The sequence below is a fragment of the Lactuca serriola genome, chromosome 2 (assembly GCF_051521515.1).
Source record: "Lactuca serriola cultivar US96UC23 chromosome 2, Lser_US96UC23_V15, whole genome shotgun sequence".
Taxonomy (NCBI): Eukaryota; Viridiplantae; Streptophyta; class Magnoliopsida; order Asterales; family Asteraceae; genus Lactuca; species Lactuca serriola.
In genome coordinates, this window is record NC_136409.1 from 6,181,013 (window position 1) to 6,198,705 (window position 17,693).

Here is a 17,693-nt window from a genome sequence, read left to right on the forward strand (position 1 = left end):
AGTAGTTGTGATCGTAGTACCGCCATCGATACTCTTTAGGCGTGGCAAAGACTGGAGGAAGAGCAAATCAAGAAGAGGGAAGGCGGAGAAGGTGTTTGTGTGAGTAGAAGATATTATTTCTTCATTTTCATCATTAATATCTCTATTTGAAACAACTTCTTCAATACCATCACAATTCCATATCCTGACATCCTTTAAGTTGGGAAGAAGTTTGCACATGACAGGTGAAAATAAGTACTTTATGCTATGACACTTTTCCATGTATATGGTTGTGAGGTTGTGGAATGAGTAGGATTGTGATTGGTTTTGAGGAATTACAAGTTTCTTCCAATTGCAATTCCACACATCACTCATCCTCTCCATATCTTGTAATACTAAGAACTTCAGTTGGGGAAGTAGTAGTGGTGGTTGATGATTATATTTATGCAGAGTTGTTGTGAAATCTGTGCTGCTGCTGCTGTTGCTACTGGAACTCTCTATCTCAAACACCACTTCAACATTATTACACCTCCATACATTAAGTCCTCGAAGGTGATGAAGAGAAGGTATGGGATGAATTGAGGATTCAACGTTAGGAATATTACCATCCACCTCTAAAATGATCTCTGTCTTGGATATAACATTAATCTGCAAATATTCAACAATAAATATAATTTAGAATTCCATTAACTAAAATTTAAATTAATTATTCATAAATGGCACACCTCTTTAAATCTATTTACATAACTGAAGTTGACAGCGATTAAATTAACGGATTTTAAATAATTTCCAATGATGACATAATTGATACCTACAATAAATAGGCAAAATACTCGCACTTACACAAATACATAAAAATTAACATTTTTAGACTAACATCCAAAATTGGTTATCTGATTTTTTGGTTTAGGTACAAAAAAATCATTTTGCAATTTTGATCCCCATCACTCACACTGTTAACTTAAGTCTGTTAATGCCTTATAAAACGACCATTTTGCCCTTCTTTTATTCTGTATTATTAATTATCATGGAAATTATTCATAGGTCCAACTACCCATATTTGCCCCACTGTCCCCCTCTTTCCCCTTTCACCGTCTTCCCCACCTAGCTCCCGTATCTGTTCCTCCGTTGCAATCACTTTCCTCCACTACCATATCAATCTCAGGTGCATTTTCATCATCATCAAACATGGAAAACGGAAGGCATAGCATAAACTCAATGACCATATCTTATCATCTTCAACACATTATTCATTGAATTGAAATCTAAAATCATCATTTAAGATGCGAGTAATTAACATAAAACATATACCCAGTAAAATAGAAAAAACGTTGGGTATCAGATGAGTGAAATCTAAAATTTAAGTGAAAATTTTGTAGGATAACTGGGGGATGATGCAAGAACATCCAATTTCAGGTGAGATTTACAAACAATGGATTGAGATATCCTTTAAGGCTTCGTATATGACCTAATGAAGGAGACACATAGGGGAGCCGAGATGGTCACAAGGAGGGAGAACCAAGATAAAGGGGATGAGATTTTAATATTTACTCTATTTTTTACCATAAATCAATAATTTTGAATGATCACTTAATAATGTGGTGTAAATATGTAATATTTGAAGTTACAATTGTTAGAAAATATTAAACAAATGGTTAAGTAGAGTGAAATAATAAGAATAAGAAAATAAGAAAAACTTGCTTATAAAAATGTAAAAGTAATAATATAAAGGTTGAACGAGATATACTTAGCAATGTAGAAAATCTAGCCTCCTTCTCCACACTGAAAAATGTAGTATATAGGGTAATTTGTCAATGTTTTTAAATGTGGAGTATTAAATTGTTTATCCACATTTTGAAGTGTAATGGTTTAAAAATAATTTGTTCTGACACACTTTTAAGTGTGAATAATTGATTGATTTATTGTAGTGTGATATGTATATATGTATATGTATGTATGTACACACACTCACACATGTAGATACTGTTGAAGAGAGTGAATAACGGATGAGATCAAACTATCTATGGTTAGTATTGAGAAGATTAGATAAACATGGAAGTTATTGGGTGTTGTTACTATCATATCCCTTCCTTGTATAGCTCCTTATTTTGTGTACAAATCCCTATATATGTAATCCCTCTGTAAAGAAAATAATATATTGAAAAACCCTTCATACGAATTTCTTGTCTACATGGTATCAGAGCATACCGTTTGAAACCCTTTGAATCAAATCAAAGAATCACCCTTCGAAGAACAATGACAGACAAAGACCCCATCCCTCCTCAAGAACCTCGCCTTGTTGTTCAGGGTTGTTCAGGATGCTCCCTTCCCGACTGGGATCATCCTCGACGACACGAACTATTAGTTGTGGTCTCAACTGGTGGAAATGAGGATTGGAGCACGCAATCAACTGGGATTTCTAACCGGATCCTCCAAGAAGCCTGACTCGGGTGAAAAACAAATCGAAAATTGGCTCATGGATAATAATCGGGTTAAGAGTTGGATCATAGACTCGATGAGCCCCACCTTGATCCCGAGGTTTATCCGTTTGAAGACGGTGAAAGAAATTTGGGACGCGGTGGAAAAGACGTTTTATTACGGGACGGGTGAAACATAGTTGTTTGAACTGAATCGTAGGTCGTTCAGTACAAGACAAGACAGAATGGATGACCACTCGCAGCATACTACAACGAATTGATAGGGATATTTCAGGAGATCGATACCCGGATGATGGTTCAGGAAGATGATGTGAGCGATGTAGTTTCGCTTAATAAAATATTAGGACGTCTCCGAGTACACATCTTTCTTGTAGGGTTAGATGCAGAATTTAACCAAGCACAAGGGGAGATCCTAAGAAAAGATCCACCCTTGGATCTTGAGGCGTGTTATGCGTTCATACGAAAAGACCAGTCCCAAAGAAATAATATGGAAGACATGAAGAATGAACTTGATAGTTTTGTGTATCTCACAGCTCGAAATCGCTGTTCAAAAGAAAAAATTCCAGCAACAAGAAAAACACTTTTGTGTGTACTCATTGTGGAGAAGAAGGTCACTCAAAACAGAAGTGTTACGAGATCGTAGCTTACCCGGAGTGATGGGATTTTTCAAAGAAGCCACGAAGGAAGGTGGGACAAGCCTCTATTGCTACAACAAAGAATGATGAGGTGACCTTAATTGCTGCCCACGCTGAGTCATTCAACAACCATGGTATGTCAACTACAACTAAGCCTATGATTAGTGAATGGATTATTGATACAGGTGCGACGGATCACATGACAAATGATCCGTCTAAGCTGGCATTAAAAACCCGGCCTAAGCAAAACATGGTGAAAACAGCAAATGGGGGTTAGCCAAAGTAACATGTGAAAGTTCTGCTCATGTGTCGAATTCTATGAATCTTGACACTGTCCTGGTTGTTCCATCCTTGTCATCGAATCTATTATCTATCAGTCAGATCATATATCAACTTAACTGTTATGTAAGTTTTCGGCCAAAAAAATGTGTGTTTCAGGACATTGTGATGAATCGGACTCTTGCCTATGGTATTAGGAAGGGAAAGTTGTACTATCTGGATGAAGAAAGACCAGCTGAAGCATACGGCATGGAAGAAGGAAGTTCTTTATCTTGGTTATGGCATCGTAGATTAGGGCATTTGTCGTTTGGTTATTTGAAAAAACTTAAACCGAAATTGTTTTTGAATAATAAACAGTTTGATTCTAATTGTAATGTGTGTGAAAGGGCCAAAAGCCATCGGATTTCGTATTCCCAAAGTGAGAATAAAACTACTATTCCCCTCATGAAGATACACTCTGATATGTGGGGTCCGACAAGAATAGCTACTCCGAATGGGTATCATTTTTTTGTTACTTTAATTGATGAATTCTCATGAATGATTTGGATTTCCCTGTTAAAACATAAAAATGAAGTAATACATGCCTTTAAAGAATTATACAAGTTAATAAAATCTCAATACAAGTGTGAGATAAAGATCCTCCAATTTGATAATGGAGGAGAGTAGGTGAACCATGACATACAAGTATTTTGCAGGGATAACTCTATTAGACACCAAACATCATGTTCAAACACGCCTCAACAGAACGGACATGCGGAAAGGAGAAATAAACAAATACTTGAAATTGTGCCAGCCTCTTTATTTGACATGAAGATTCCACGCTAATACTAGGGAGAAGCGGTAAGAAATGTTGCATATTTGATGAATAGAACACCGTAAAGAGTTATAGAGTTTAAACTCCACTGCAACTGTTACATGAAAAACTAGATATTCCGATTGGATCCAATCTCGAACCACATATATTTGGGTGTGCAACATATGTACACTCTAATACTGGAAAACTAGAACCGCGGGCAATAAAGTGTATGTTTCTAGGGTAAACTGACTTCAAAAAGGGGTACCGATGTTACGACCCGAAAGAAAAGAAAATGTATGTTACTTGTGATGTTAATTTCCATAAGAACACCTTTTATTTTACTCATGAATATTCCCCTCAGGGGGAGAGGTCGAATGAGGGTAACATGCATGATATCAATAAAGATATTGGGCTGGATGAAGTAATAGATGGACTCAAAGAAGATGCAAATGGGCCAGAAACGCATGAAGATGGGCCAGAAATAACTTATGAGCCTGGCAATTTCAAGCAAGGTAGTACAACGAGACCAAGCCCAACCTATACCGAGTCGGATCTAACGTCACCACAAGGTACATTAACTAATGAAAACTCTAACAGTTCTCATGAGAATGTCAATGCACAGGCAATCCTAGAGACGGGATATCCTGTGAGAAAAAATAGAGGGATACCATGGAGGAAATACTAATCGGATCTTACGTCAAAATTGAAGTACCCGATCAATCACTATGTGTCCACAGATAAGTTAGTCGAACCACAACGACGCATGGTGGAGGAGTTAGCCACTGTAGTCATCCCAAAAACCATACAAGAAGCTATGAGAGATCTAAAATGGAAAAAGGTTGTATATGAAGAGTTAGATGCATTAAAACGGAATCAAACATGGGATGAAGTAGTACTCCCTCCAAAAAAGAGAATCGTAGGGTGAAAATGGGTCTTCACGGTCAAACTAGATTCGAATGGAAAGGTAGACAGGTACGTATAAGTCCAGACTAGTCGCGTAGGGCTATACACAGAAGTACGGCATAGACTATGGGGATACTTTTGCACCAGTGGCGAAAATAAATACTATTAGAATCCTGGTGTCAATTGTTGTAGAGACTAATTGTTGTAGAGACTGGCAACTTAAACAATTCGACATAAAAAACACATTCTTAAATGGCTACTAGGAAGAAGAAGTGTTCATGGAATCCCCACCCGGAATGAATTATGTTGACAAAGTATGCAAGTTGAATAAGGTGTTGTACGGACTAAAACAGTCCCCAAGAGTGTGGTTTGGGAGGTTTTCAAGGTTCATGAAAAATGTTGGACATACACAGTCAGATGCTGATCATACTTTATTCATAAAGAACTGTGGGAAGAAGATAACCGCCCTGATTGTGTATGTCGATGACATGGTAGTGACCGGCAATGATCCTGATGAAATAAAAAAACTACAAGCAATATTGGGTAAGGAGTTTAAGCTGAAGGACCTTGGAAACTTGAGATATTTTTTGGGTATTGAGGTGGCGAGGTCCAAACAGGGAATTACAATGTGCCAATGAAAGTATGTACTGGATCTCCTTACTGAGACAGGTATGTTTGATTGTCAACCGATTGACACACCTATTAAAGTTAACCACGGGTTGACTCTCCTGTCGGGTCAAGTACCAACAAACAAAGAACGATATCAGAAACTCGTCGGAAAACTAATATATTTATCGCATACACGCCCTGATGTTGCGTATTCAGTAAGTGTAGTTAGCCGTTTTATGCATGCACCAAATGAAAGCCACATGAAAGCCGTATATAGAATCCTTCGCTATTTGAAGTCTTCACCAGGAAATGGGTTGTATTTTGCGAAGAATGGAAATCTAGAAGTCATGGGCTATACAAATTTCGACTGGGCTGGAGATAAGTCTGATGGTAAGTCCACTTCAGGGTATTTCACTTTTGTGGGAGGAAACTTAGTGAATTGGAGAAGTAAGAAATAAAAATTGGTGTCTTGATCAAGTGCAGAAGTAGAATTTCGGGGCATGGCTCATGGAGTGTGTGAGTTATTGTGGGTAAAACGGGTGCTAAGGGATCTTAGCATTGGTGTAAAGGAAGTTATGAATCTTTATTGCGATAATCAAGCGACTGTGAAAATTGCAAACAATCTGGTTCAACATGATCGAACAAAACATGTTGAAGTAGGTCGTCATTTTATTAAAGACCACCTCGAGAAGAAAACAATAAATTTACCGTTTGTTAACTCGAAGGAGCAGCTAGCTGACATGCTAATTAAGTCGGTGAATGCAAGACTATTTAGTGACTCTCTGGACAAGCTGGGAATGCTCGACATTCATTCACCAGCTTGAGGGGGAGTCTTGACGAGAGTGAATAACGGATGAGATAAAACTATCTATGGTTAGTATTGAGAAGATCAAATAAACATGGAAGTTATTGGGTGTTGTTACTGTCATACCCCTTCCTTGTATAGCTCCTTATTTTGTGTACAAATCCCTATATATGTAATCCCTCTATAAAGAAAAGAATATATTGAAAAACCCTTCATACAAATTTCTTGTCTACAGATACACATTTAAGTGTGAGGGTATATACAGGCACATACAAATAAGTGTTGTAAACATCAAAATAGAAATTGAAAGATGAATGACATCACAAACCTATTGGCTATTCTGAAGCAATTCAATGTTTCTTCTGGTTTCTTCACAAGGTCTCCTACCATCTATACTCACATTCATAAGTGTCCTCACATTAGAATTGCTCACGGTCGGCATGAATACGTTTACAAACCTCTCACAACTTCTTATTTCTATCATTTCAACAGCTTGAAAGCTACGGATGAGAATATCAAAGCTACTTTCACCTTTCATCCTCCACAACTCTCTTAGCTTCCCCAAACCATTTACATAAATAAATCTCAAGTTGCTACTTAATTCTTCAATTTCACCAACACAACTCATGTCGATGTTAAATAACACTTCAATGCTTCCACATTCAGAAACATGAAGCTCTTCCAAACGACCCAGCAAAGACATGGGATTGGTTGGAAACAGATTCACAAGATTATCACATTCCATCACCTCAATCTTTGTCAACATGCAGGCATTAACTTCATCACTACTACTAAATTGATAAGGCCATATCTCTTTCAGCTTATCCATCCTCCTAATTCGCAATATCTCCAACTTAGGAATCAGCATCTGCACAACAATTAAGACATGGTTATCATCAATAGCACCATCCAATCAATATATTGTGCTATTATATTAAATATATGTTTCTTAAGGAATGCCCAAAATAATATATAAAGTTTCAATACTTAGTCAATCCATGTAACTGTTAACATAAATGTTAATATAGATGTACCTCTTTGTTCAAGAATGGTTGATTTTCAGAAACGTTACTGGATATAGAAGATATTGCAGATGTATTCCTAGGATAAATGCTAGTGAAATTAGGAAGGCCATCTAGTATCAACTCCACCAGCTCTGGTAGCTCAATTACATTAGCAGTGTTGCAAAGACCAACCAACTTTGGTAGCTTATCCAAAGATAGAAACTTTAGCTCCTGAAACTTAATTACACCATCTCCACCATTCTCACTATATGCCAGTACATCCAGAACACGACACTCTGAAACTGTGAGACGCTCAAGCTTCGTCAAACCACTTACCATAAGAACTGTGAAGAAGCATTTCAAGTTTGCACACTTGAAAACATCAAGGACTCTTAAATTATTAAACGAATGTTGAGGCACACATTTGGGTTCCACTAAAACTTCTTCAAGATCCTTCATCCTATCCACCTCCAAATAAAGCATCTGGGTTTCCTCAAACAACTCATTCATGCTAGATTCCAACAGCTCATCTTTGCTAGTGACCAACATCAATTTGTTTTCAAATGAATGCTTCTTGAAGCCCGTATAATCTCCTAAAGCACGTCCCATGGAGATCCTGAACCTTTTAAGTTTCTTAAACACGACATTCAAGAGCTTATCACTGTTATCAAAGAACTCAACTTCTAATGCAGAAATGTTCTCTGACATTTCTGCTAATTCAGCATGATTGCTGTCTGTGAACCTAATTGCCTTTTTGCCATCTACTCTCATATAAAGCTCTTCAAGCTTGACCAAACTTTTCAAGACACCATCATCAATCTGAAGGTTGATACAACCCGTCAAATCCAATAGCTTTAGCTTCTTCAAATTTCCAATTGTGGATGGTAACTTTCTGATCCCACAATGTGCAAAACTGAGCACTTCCAGATTCAAGAGTTCTCCAATAACAGAGAAATCAAACATCAATGGACATCGATGGAAAACAAGTGTCCGAAGCTTGTTGAAGCATTGAAGTGATCTGGGGAGCAACGGATACTGCATATTTTCATACGCTATAACTTCAAGATTTTCCATTTTTTTATAAAAATCTTCAGGAAACTTAAGCGACTTATCTCCATGCATAAGTCTCAAAGGTGCAAGGTTTGGGTACTTAGAGTCACTAGGAAACTCAGACATACCCGTGCAAGTAATAGAGATTCTTTTGCAAGACTCGCTCATTTCAGCACTACTCCACTTTGAATTATCACCATGATTAATTACCCATGGATGGTCACCCTTAGAAACTCTACCTAAAACAAAATCGAGCACAAGATCATGCATTTTGACACACCCAATGTAATCGCTATCCATCAACAAATTTGCTTTTTTGAGACTCTGCACACACGTCTCTGTCCTGTCTCTAGCCTCTCCCAAAGTAGAAACTCCATTTAACAGCCGTAGGCCCCATGCATATCTTGTGAGTTCCTCGATTGGAATATTAAAGTCATCGGGAAACAAGCCACAAAGAAGAAAATTCTGTTTTTCATCCTCTTCTTTTATATAGTCGTAGCTTATCTTAATACTTTCTTGCAGATAATCAAGATTTTTATTCTCCAAACGGCGGAGTGTATCTCTCCATGCAACCTTTTCTTCAAACTTAAGACGAATGACAATGAGATTAATGGCAAGGGGCAAAAACCCACATCTTCTCACAATCTCTGTTCCTATTTTATTGAGCTCCTTATCATGTTGTTTTAAAGCACCTGTAATTTCCCAAAAGAAGTTCTGTGCTTCGGGCTCCTCCATCACTTCCACTCTAACTATTAAAATCTGAATAACCTGCTGCAATTTCTGTGCAAATTTTTTCATACCGTGATGTCAGCAACAACTTGAAGCCGTTAGGCAAAGGATTAAGTCCAATATCATTGAGTTTAATCATCTCCCATACATCATCTAATATCACCAAAACCTTTTGTTCTCTTTCTGCCAGGTTCATAAATGATATACGAAGACGTTCTGCCCTTGTTGTTGGATTCATTTCAGTTAGAGGTAGACTTATGTATTCAGCCAAAGCTTGCTGAATAGAAAACATGTTTATCTGTTGCCCAATAACCACCTTCAGAACATAATCAAACATTTTTGTATCTCCTGCAGTCTTTTTCAGTTGTTCCATCATCATGGTTTTTCCCACACCACCCATACTGCATATGGCTATCATTTGGATCTTGTGATTTCGTTGAAGGAACCCAAGCGTATCCTTGAAAGTCTTCTCTCTTGATTTGAAGTGATTTTGGGCATCACCATCCGAAGGTGCAGAACTGGATGCGATTTTCGAGTTCACTTTCCCAAGAGGTTTTGTCCAAATTATCTTACTATTTTCATCCATAAGACTTTCCATCTCCTCCTTAATCTTGAATGCATTCCTACCTGCTCAATACCTCATTTTCATGTTGAAACATCCATTCCCGGTGCTTGAAATGCTTTGAGCATCTTTTTTAATCTTTTCAACCTCTTCCAACCAACCCGGTACACGAGTAGGTATCTCCAGATAACTTCTATTGTTTGCGTCCATGTGCTTTTTGACATCACTGATTGTACCATCCAGCTGCTTCATTTTAGTATTCATGTTCCTAACATGTTTTTTGGAGGAAAAGAGATATCCCAACTGTTTCTTCACAGGAACGATTAATGATTCAACTATAGGACCAATGATTGCAGATGCAAACTCCATCTTCCAATATTCTAGCTTTTAATGTGACCTGCACACTGTGTGACAAATCAACAGAAGGGATGAAATTGTTAAAAGTTGTTAATTAGTATATATTTATTCATATTTTCATTATTAATTTGCAGAGCTATCTTTTTTTTTTGTCAAATATCATTATAATCCATTGATAATTATTAGCATTCAAAAAATTTCCTTCAATACTTAGATGCATTTGTATGAGAAGAGGAAGAGCGAACATAACACGTTTGGTTAGAAAAGAAAGTGTGTGTGGTGTGTTATGAATATATGTGTAGAAAAGAAAAAGGTTGTGGGAAAAATAACGTTGATCTCAATTACTCTGTCATGTATCTTTCACTTTCAACTTTACCGGCCTTTGTGTTGACCAGATTGGTCACGGCCTAACCTTTGTAGATATTATACTCTTGCCTTCTTTTTATCATCTAATTATTCTTGAATGAGAGTAGGTAATCGAAAGGCCTCAATTTGTATATCAACACACATGGATGTATTCTTAGGAGGTGAATGGGACATTGAAGCAATATAGGCAAGATTCTCTGTTTATATTCTTTTCATGGTATTCAAGCCGTGAAGAGCTTGTTGGGTTTTAGGATTTTAGCCCATAAGGAAAAGCCCAATCTGCTTGACCCACATATATATATAAGTATTTTCTTGAAAACAATACATCCTCTATGTTCCCGGGTTTAACTCTAATTTGATATTTGTGCATCAATTATTAGTCAATTGCAACTGTTTTGTTCATATAACTCCTAAATTGTATGCTATATAAGATCACAATTCAATGAAGGTGACTGGTGCAGGTGAAAGAGAAGGGGATATAACAAATTCTCTTTATCTTTGGCATAAACCCTCTAAGCCATCCCTCATGAAGTAAGTCTTAATAATAGAGATACTATGATAACTACAAATTGTGAAGTGTGTCACTGTGCTAAACAGTGTCTGAGAAAATTTTGCATTACCCAAAATGATATGGGACTATCTCATCTTGTGGTGCATGTATTATGGCCTTGCCTTTATTTTATATATCTAAATCTGGAGTGAGATTAGGTAACCCATAGGTTTCAGTTTGTATATAGACACACAAGAATGTATTCTTCTTAGATGAATAAGACAGCAATACATTATGCACAAAATTCTCTGTTTATACTTTTTCACTTTGTTTTCTTTGCAGTGATTGAACAATTGAATTTAAGTTGAAAATCTTTCATATCTAAGACATTCCTGTACCTACTTGGAAACAGAGTCCCACTACACTCGTAAAATTACGGGGGATTTATAACGGCTAATAGGCTAATACTGATCTCTAGTATGAAGCATATATCATAAGAAAATGACTCCTTCATAACACTGTTCAATAATCTAACCAGAGAAAATGAATAGGCGTTTTCAGCTTATTTAACATTTGAGTTGATTTTATCTGTAGAACATACACACAATCCACAAGGACCACAACGAGTAGCAAACTAAACTTGATTCCAGATATCTAGTCAAGGTTCGATATATTTGAAATGGAAAACAACAAATTCAAGTAATAGATTGGTGGTATACATATATAGGACATTTTGCACAAAATCGTACATGGCTCTGTTCTATGAGACTGTGCGTATGCTTGTAATGTTGCTGCTGGTGCTACTTTGCAAAAATTATAATGGCGTAGAAGAAGACCACTGATTGAACAGCTGTATATTACACTGCCTCAATTATTGCTTTTGCCTACGTATATATCATGGATTTGGGTAAGTGGAGGACAAAATTTTCCATTTGTGCTTAAAAGTTTCTGGATAGCCTTATCCAAACACAGGTAAATGTAATAATCTTTTATACATTGTAATAATCCTTCAAATATGTTAATATTTGGAAATTAGCTATCACATTTTATAAATCAGCACTAAACTATTTATTTTTTTCTTAACATGATATGGTAGGTAATTGTAAGGGTGTTCGTTTGGATAGATCAGTTCCGAATAGTTCAAACTAAATTCAAATTTTGATCCGATCCAACCAAATTACAATTTGGTTGGATTGGTTTTTACAATTCAATTTTTAAGAGGTAAGACATTTTAAATAATATTAACTTAAATATTAGCCAACTCTATAAAATATATAAAAAAAACTTTTTAGTTATGTATTATAATTTATAAACACCTATTAAGAAAAACTGATTATAGTTTAATATTTTATTCACAAAAAACTTTTGATAATAAGTACATATTATGGTATTATAAATGATTAAAGAAATATATTAAAAATAAATAATAAGTTGTTATTCAATGTTTTTTTCTTACATATTCGGTTCTTATTTTATAAATCAATACCAATTCGAAATCCAAAAATAATAATTCATTTTAGTTAAAATCAATCCAAAAATCCAAATATTAGAATCAAATAGTCCAATCCAAATTGTCGTATTGGATAATTCGGTTTTAACCAAATAGTATACACTCCTAAGTAATTGGGCTAGAAGTGGGTTGTTTTGAAATTACACAAACTAAAAACAATTAAAATAATAATAATAATAAATAAATAAGAAAACGACCATGATAGCTTTTTTTTAAGATTCTATTATAAAATAGCTATGAAAATTAAAAATGACCAAAATAAACATAATTTTGCAAGCCACCATCAGCAATAGTTTGCTTGGCCTACGAATTCTTTTTTTTTTTTTTTTGTTTTTTGAAAAAAATAAAACGTCGTCTAGGACGTCGTTGACTATGAAAATATGATTGTTGACTACGAAAAATGATGTAAACTATGATTTTTTTTAGAAAAATGATCTAATGTCTTCTCATGTTGACTAAAAAACTCAAAGAGAGATTGTACTCTGAAAATCAAAATTCGTAATGCGAAAGCCTATACAATTTGTACAATTCGGAGGATGTTATCTTAAGAGATTGTTTTGCGAAAAAAAAAAAATCTTATCATAACCAACTCTGGGAAAAATTTTCCATACGTTTTTCTTTTAATTTAACTAGAAATTCCTTCCACGTTAACATTTCGCTCTTTTTAGATAGCATGAGTTCAAACATTCCACATGAGTATTTTATTGTTGTTTGTGTTAGTGGTTCATGGTGGTTACAAAATGGGGAATTGATATACATTAGACCATTTTTTTAGAAACTTTGGCATTAAATATGTTTGTCGTGCAAACCTAGTATCAATGTATCTTCCCAACACCCTACATTACACCCTACATTGAAGTAAGTTATACAGATGTCTAATGAGGGTGATGTGAAGCGTTTAAAAAAGATTAATAGTAGGTTTAAACTCATGTGCATATGTATGGATAACTATCCACCAGATGAAACACAACTTATTCAATACAATATCGTGAATCAATCCGTTGTTGGTGGGAACTGATCTAGTAGTGGAAGAGGGTATGATAGGAGAAGAGGAAAAAGTTTTTTTGAGAACACTCCAACGGAAGTTGTAGCGTCCTAATTTTTATGATAAATTTTTCTATTTTTAAATAAGATAGAAACCATTTCCATAAAATCAAACATAAATAAAAACCAATGTTTCACAAATCATAAACCCAAAATCAGAGTTAACATAAAACAACGTGGAATCTCAAATATGAAAGTTGTTGATGTATGTGTAAAGTCATGTCTTCATCTTCCTACGGTCATCTGAAGTACCTGAAATATTTATCGTACAACTATAATGTAACACCCGCGTTCCTAGGTATTTTCAATTATGGCTTAAAGTTAAAATATTACTCTTTTGGTCCTTATGTGGGGCGTACCCTATTGGTGTGTAACACCCATAAAATTTACGCCAAATTTAAACTTTTAATACTAACAAAAGAGTCAAATAGTAATTGTTTTTACAAAACATTTCCAATTCATTTATCATCAGAGTGTCCCAAAATAGATCATGAGGATGAGGAGCGGTACGGTCACGCCTTTGCCTTCCCTCGCTCTCCCGAAGTACCTGAAACAATAAACTGAAAACTGTAAGCCCAAGGGCTTAGTGAGCTACCCCCAAAATACCAATACCACGCTGGCAGAAACCATAGCCATAACGATCAATCAAACAACATACATAATGGGCCATCGGCCGGACTGGTCTACCCTACTAGGCCTACAGTCTATCTGAATCTATCCTAAGCCTTCGGCATGACTGGTCGGCCGCGTGGGCCAACAGTCTCCCCGGACCGCTCAGAGGGTGTGTTGGCCTTCAGCACAATGCAGGGCTGCCTCAACACAACCAACAAGCAAATAACCATGTACGCATACTATCATATACTAGCACATACACATAGCAAACATATATATCTCACTGACCATCAATCATAGAGTTTCACTCATAACTAGAGCATCGACCTAACAGGTCACTAACATACCAATCCTTATGGATCATAAAAGCATAACATATTATCTATCCTGATTCCGATCTAACATATCAGAATCATATGTAGCATACCATGACAACCGATCTAACCGATCTCTAGCATTGCAACCATCCTAAACAGGATAAACTCTAACATAGCAATAGCATAACACCCATCCTAACCAGGATGAAATCTAACATGGCAATAACAAAGCAACCATCCTAAACCAGGATGTAAATCATAAAGGGCTGGCCTTGGTGCCGTAGACCCTATCGATATAGTGAGGATAACTCACCTTGCAGATGTCGATTCGAAAGGCAAACTCCAACTATTGGATCACTTGACACCGGTTCCACCACCTATAACCATAGCACAATATACTCATAAGTCCTTACTCTTATGAGACACCCCATAACCTCTTAGTAAATTCCTGATCAAGGTCAAAGTCCTTGGTCAAGGTCAACAGTCCATGTTGACCTCAACTCGCCGACTACACTCGGCCACTTATCGAGTCCATGGAGAACATTCCAACTCACCGAGTCATCGGAGTGACTCGTCGAGTTCCTTTGAATCCCGATCAATCCTTAAGGCCACCCATCGAGTTTCCTCCTTGCAACTCGACGGGCATACATGTAACCATATCCTTGGTTAAACTTATACGACTCGCCGAGTTGTTCTTCAACTCGTCGAATTTCATGGCCATCTTCATCTAACTCTCCGAGTTGTTCAAACAACTCGTCGAGTTCACGGCTTCCTTCATCTGACTCGCTGAGTTGTTCATCCAACTCGTCGAGTCCAATGCACATCTTTATATGACTCGCCAAGTCGGCTTCGCGAATCGCCGAGTCCTTACAGTCATTTTAACATGCAGACGTCTTTAAGCCATGGCAAGGCCCCAAATTGCAGATCCAACTTCCTTAGGCCTGCTTATCACGTAAAGTTGCAAACTTTACGTGCATGCATTGCTTCATAAGCTCCTAATGCCAAAACCAAACTTTTAATGGGTGTTCATGGACCAGGGGAACCTTAATCTTGCCTAAAGCTGGAACTTTATGCTTGAATGCTCCAAAGAGGGTCCAGATCTGAAGTTACAACTTTAGATCTAGCCCATATATTGCCATACCAACTTGATACCCTCTTAAAACCCTTAAACTCATTCAAAGATAAGGTCTAGACTGAAATAACTGAGGGTAATGGTTTAATACCTTCCCAAGAGATGTCCACAGCAGAAGAATTCGGATCTCCTCCCAGCTCCTTGCCCCAAACACTTGTTTTCCCCAAACTTTTACACCAAAATCTTCTCTCAAAGCTTTAAATAGCGGTGCAACCCCGGGAATTAGGGTTTCACTTTCTAGATCCTACTCGCCGAGTCCCACAAGGACTCGCCGAGTAGATCACTTAACTCGTGATCCAACCCGCCGCTACTCGACGAGTAGGGCAACCAACTAGTCGAGTAGGGACAAAACCCAAAAATATTATATTTAAAGTACTACCTGAGAGTCGGGGCGCTACAACTCTCCCCCACTTGAACTAGACTTCACCCTACAAGTCCGCTAAGGTAAACAATGTCAGGTAATGCTCGCGCATCTCCGCCTATGGCTCCCACGTCCACGCGGATCCCTTCCGGTGTTCCCATTGTACCTTTACCAAAGGTATTTCCTTGTTTCGCAGAATCTTCTTCTTCCTTTCCAAAATCGCCACAGGCCTCTCCACATAGTTCAAGCGCTCGTCGACCTGAAAGTCATCCAATGATACCATTGCCTCCTGGTCCAGAACGCACTTTCGCAATTGCGAAACATGAAATGTGCTGTGGATCCAGCTAAGCTCTTCCGGAAGCTCTAGCCTATAAGCCACCTTTCCCACCCTGGCAACAATCCTGAACGGCCCAATATAGTGGGGACCCAGTTTTCCCCTCTTCCTGAAACGGATCACACCCTTCCAGGGTAAGACCTTCAGGAGGACCATGTCGCCCTCCTGAAATTCCAACTCAGATCGGCATCGATCAGCATAACTCTTTTGTCGACTCTGAGTGGTCTGCAGCCGCTGTCTAATCTGCTATATCATCTCGGTAGTTTGTAGAACTACCTCTGTTTGACCCATCACCCTGTTCCCAACTTCTCCCCAACAGACTGGGGTGCTACACTTCCGCCCATGCAACAGCTCGAAAGGCGGGGTGCCAATACTGGAATGAGGTTGTTGTTGTAGGAGAAATCTACAAGCGGTATGTGGGAATCCCAACTCCCACCAAAATCAATGACGCACGCCCTCAACATATCTTCGAGGATCTGAATAGTCCGCTCACTCTGCCCATCAGTCTGCGGATGGAACGTTGTACTGAAATGCAGCCTCGTACCTACTTCCTCGTGGAACTTCTGCCAAAAACGGGAAGTAAATCGGACATCCCGATCAGAATCTATGGAAACTGGAACCCCATGGCGAGAGACAATCTCACGGACGTATAGGTCGGCCAACTTCTCCGCCGACGAACTCTCTCGTATAGCTAGGAAATGGGCACTCTTGGTCAATTGATCCACGATGACCCATATAGCGTCGAATCCCTTTGCCGGTCTTGGCAATTTCGTGATGAAATCCATCGCGAGCCGTTCCCATTTCCACATGGGAATCTCCAGAGGCTGCAGCTTACCATGCGGCCTCTTGTGCTCGGACTTGACCATGTTGCAAGTCAAGCACCTCTCAACATACCAAGCGATATCTCGCTTCATACCAGGCCACCAATAACTCAAACTCAAATCATGGTACGTCTCGGTAGCCCCCGGGTGAATAGAAAAATGAGACTTATGAGCCTCCTCCATCACTGTCTACCTAACCCCTCCGGTCATCGGAATCAAACCCGACCATATCGGGTCAATAGCCCGCAGCTATCCTGAACGAACCGGGTGCTTTCGCCCTTAATCTTTTCCAATTTCCAGTTCTCCGGTTTTATACCCTCGATCTGAGCATCTATGACCAAACCCACCAGCGGGGATTCCACCGCTATCCTCATACATCTGGCTGGGGTAGGAGACCCAGCTGACTTGCGGCTCAGAGCATCCGCAACCACATTCGCTTTACCAGGATGGTAAAGGATATCACAATCATAGTCCTTGACTACATCCAGCCACCTGTGTTGCCTCATATTCAAGTTCGGCTGATCCATAATGTGCCTCAAACTCTTATGATCTGTGTATAT

At 38.1% G+C, this 17,693-nt stretch overlaps 1 long non-coding RNA gene and 1 pseudogene across 2 annotated transcripts; one reads left to right on the forward strand and one right to left on the reverse strand.

Annotated features, from left to right (window-relative positions):
- Positions 1 to 521: 521 nt before the first annotated feature.
- On the reverse strand, positions 522 to 9,825 carry LOC145088992 (disease resistance protein At4g27190-like; annotated as a pseudogene). The gene is made up of 3 exons (XR_013701370.1): positions 7,479 to 9,825; positions 6,773 to 7,312; positions 522 to 627 (listed from the first exon to the last, which is right to left on the reverse strand). The product of XR_013701370.1 is annotated as a disease resistance protein At4g27190-like (transcript).
- A 1,054-nt stretch (positions 9,826 to 10,879) lies between these two features.
- Positions 10,880 to 12,037, forward strand: LOC145090223 (uncharacterized). Its single transcript, XR_013701441.1, has 2 exons — positions 10,880 to 11,043; positions 11,597 to 12,037. It is a non-coding gene; the product is annotated as an uncharacterized LOC145090223 (long non-coding RNA).
- Positions 12,038 to 17,693: the final 5,656 nt, after the last annotated feature.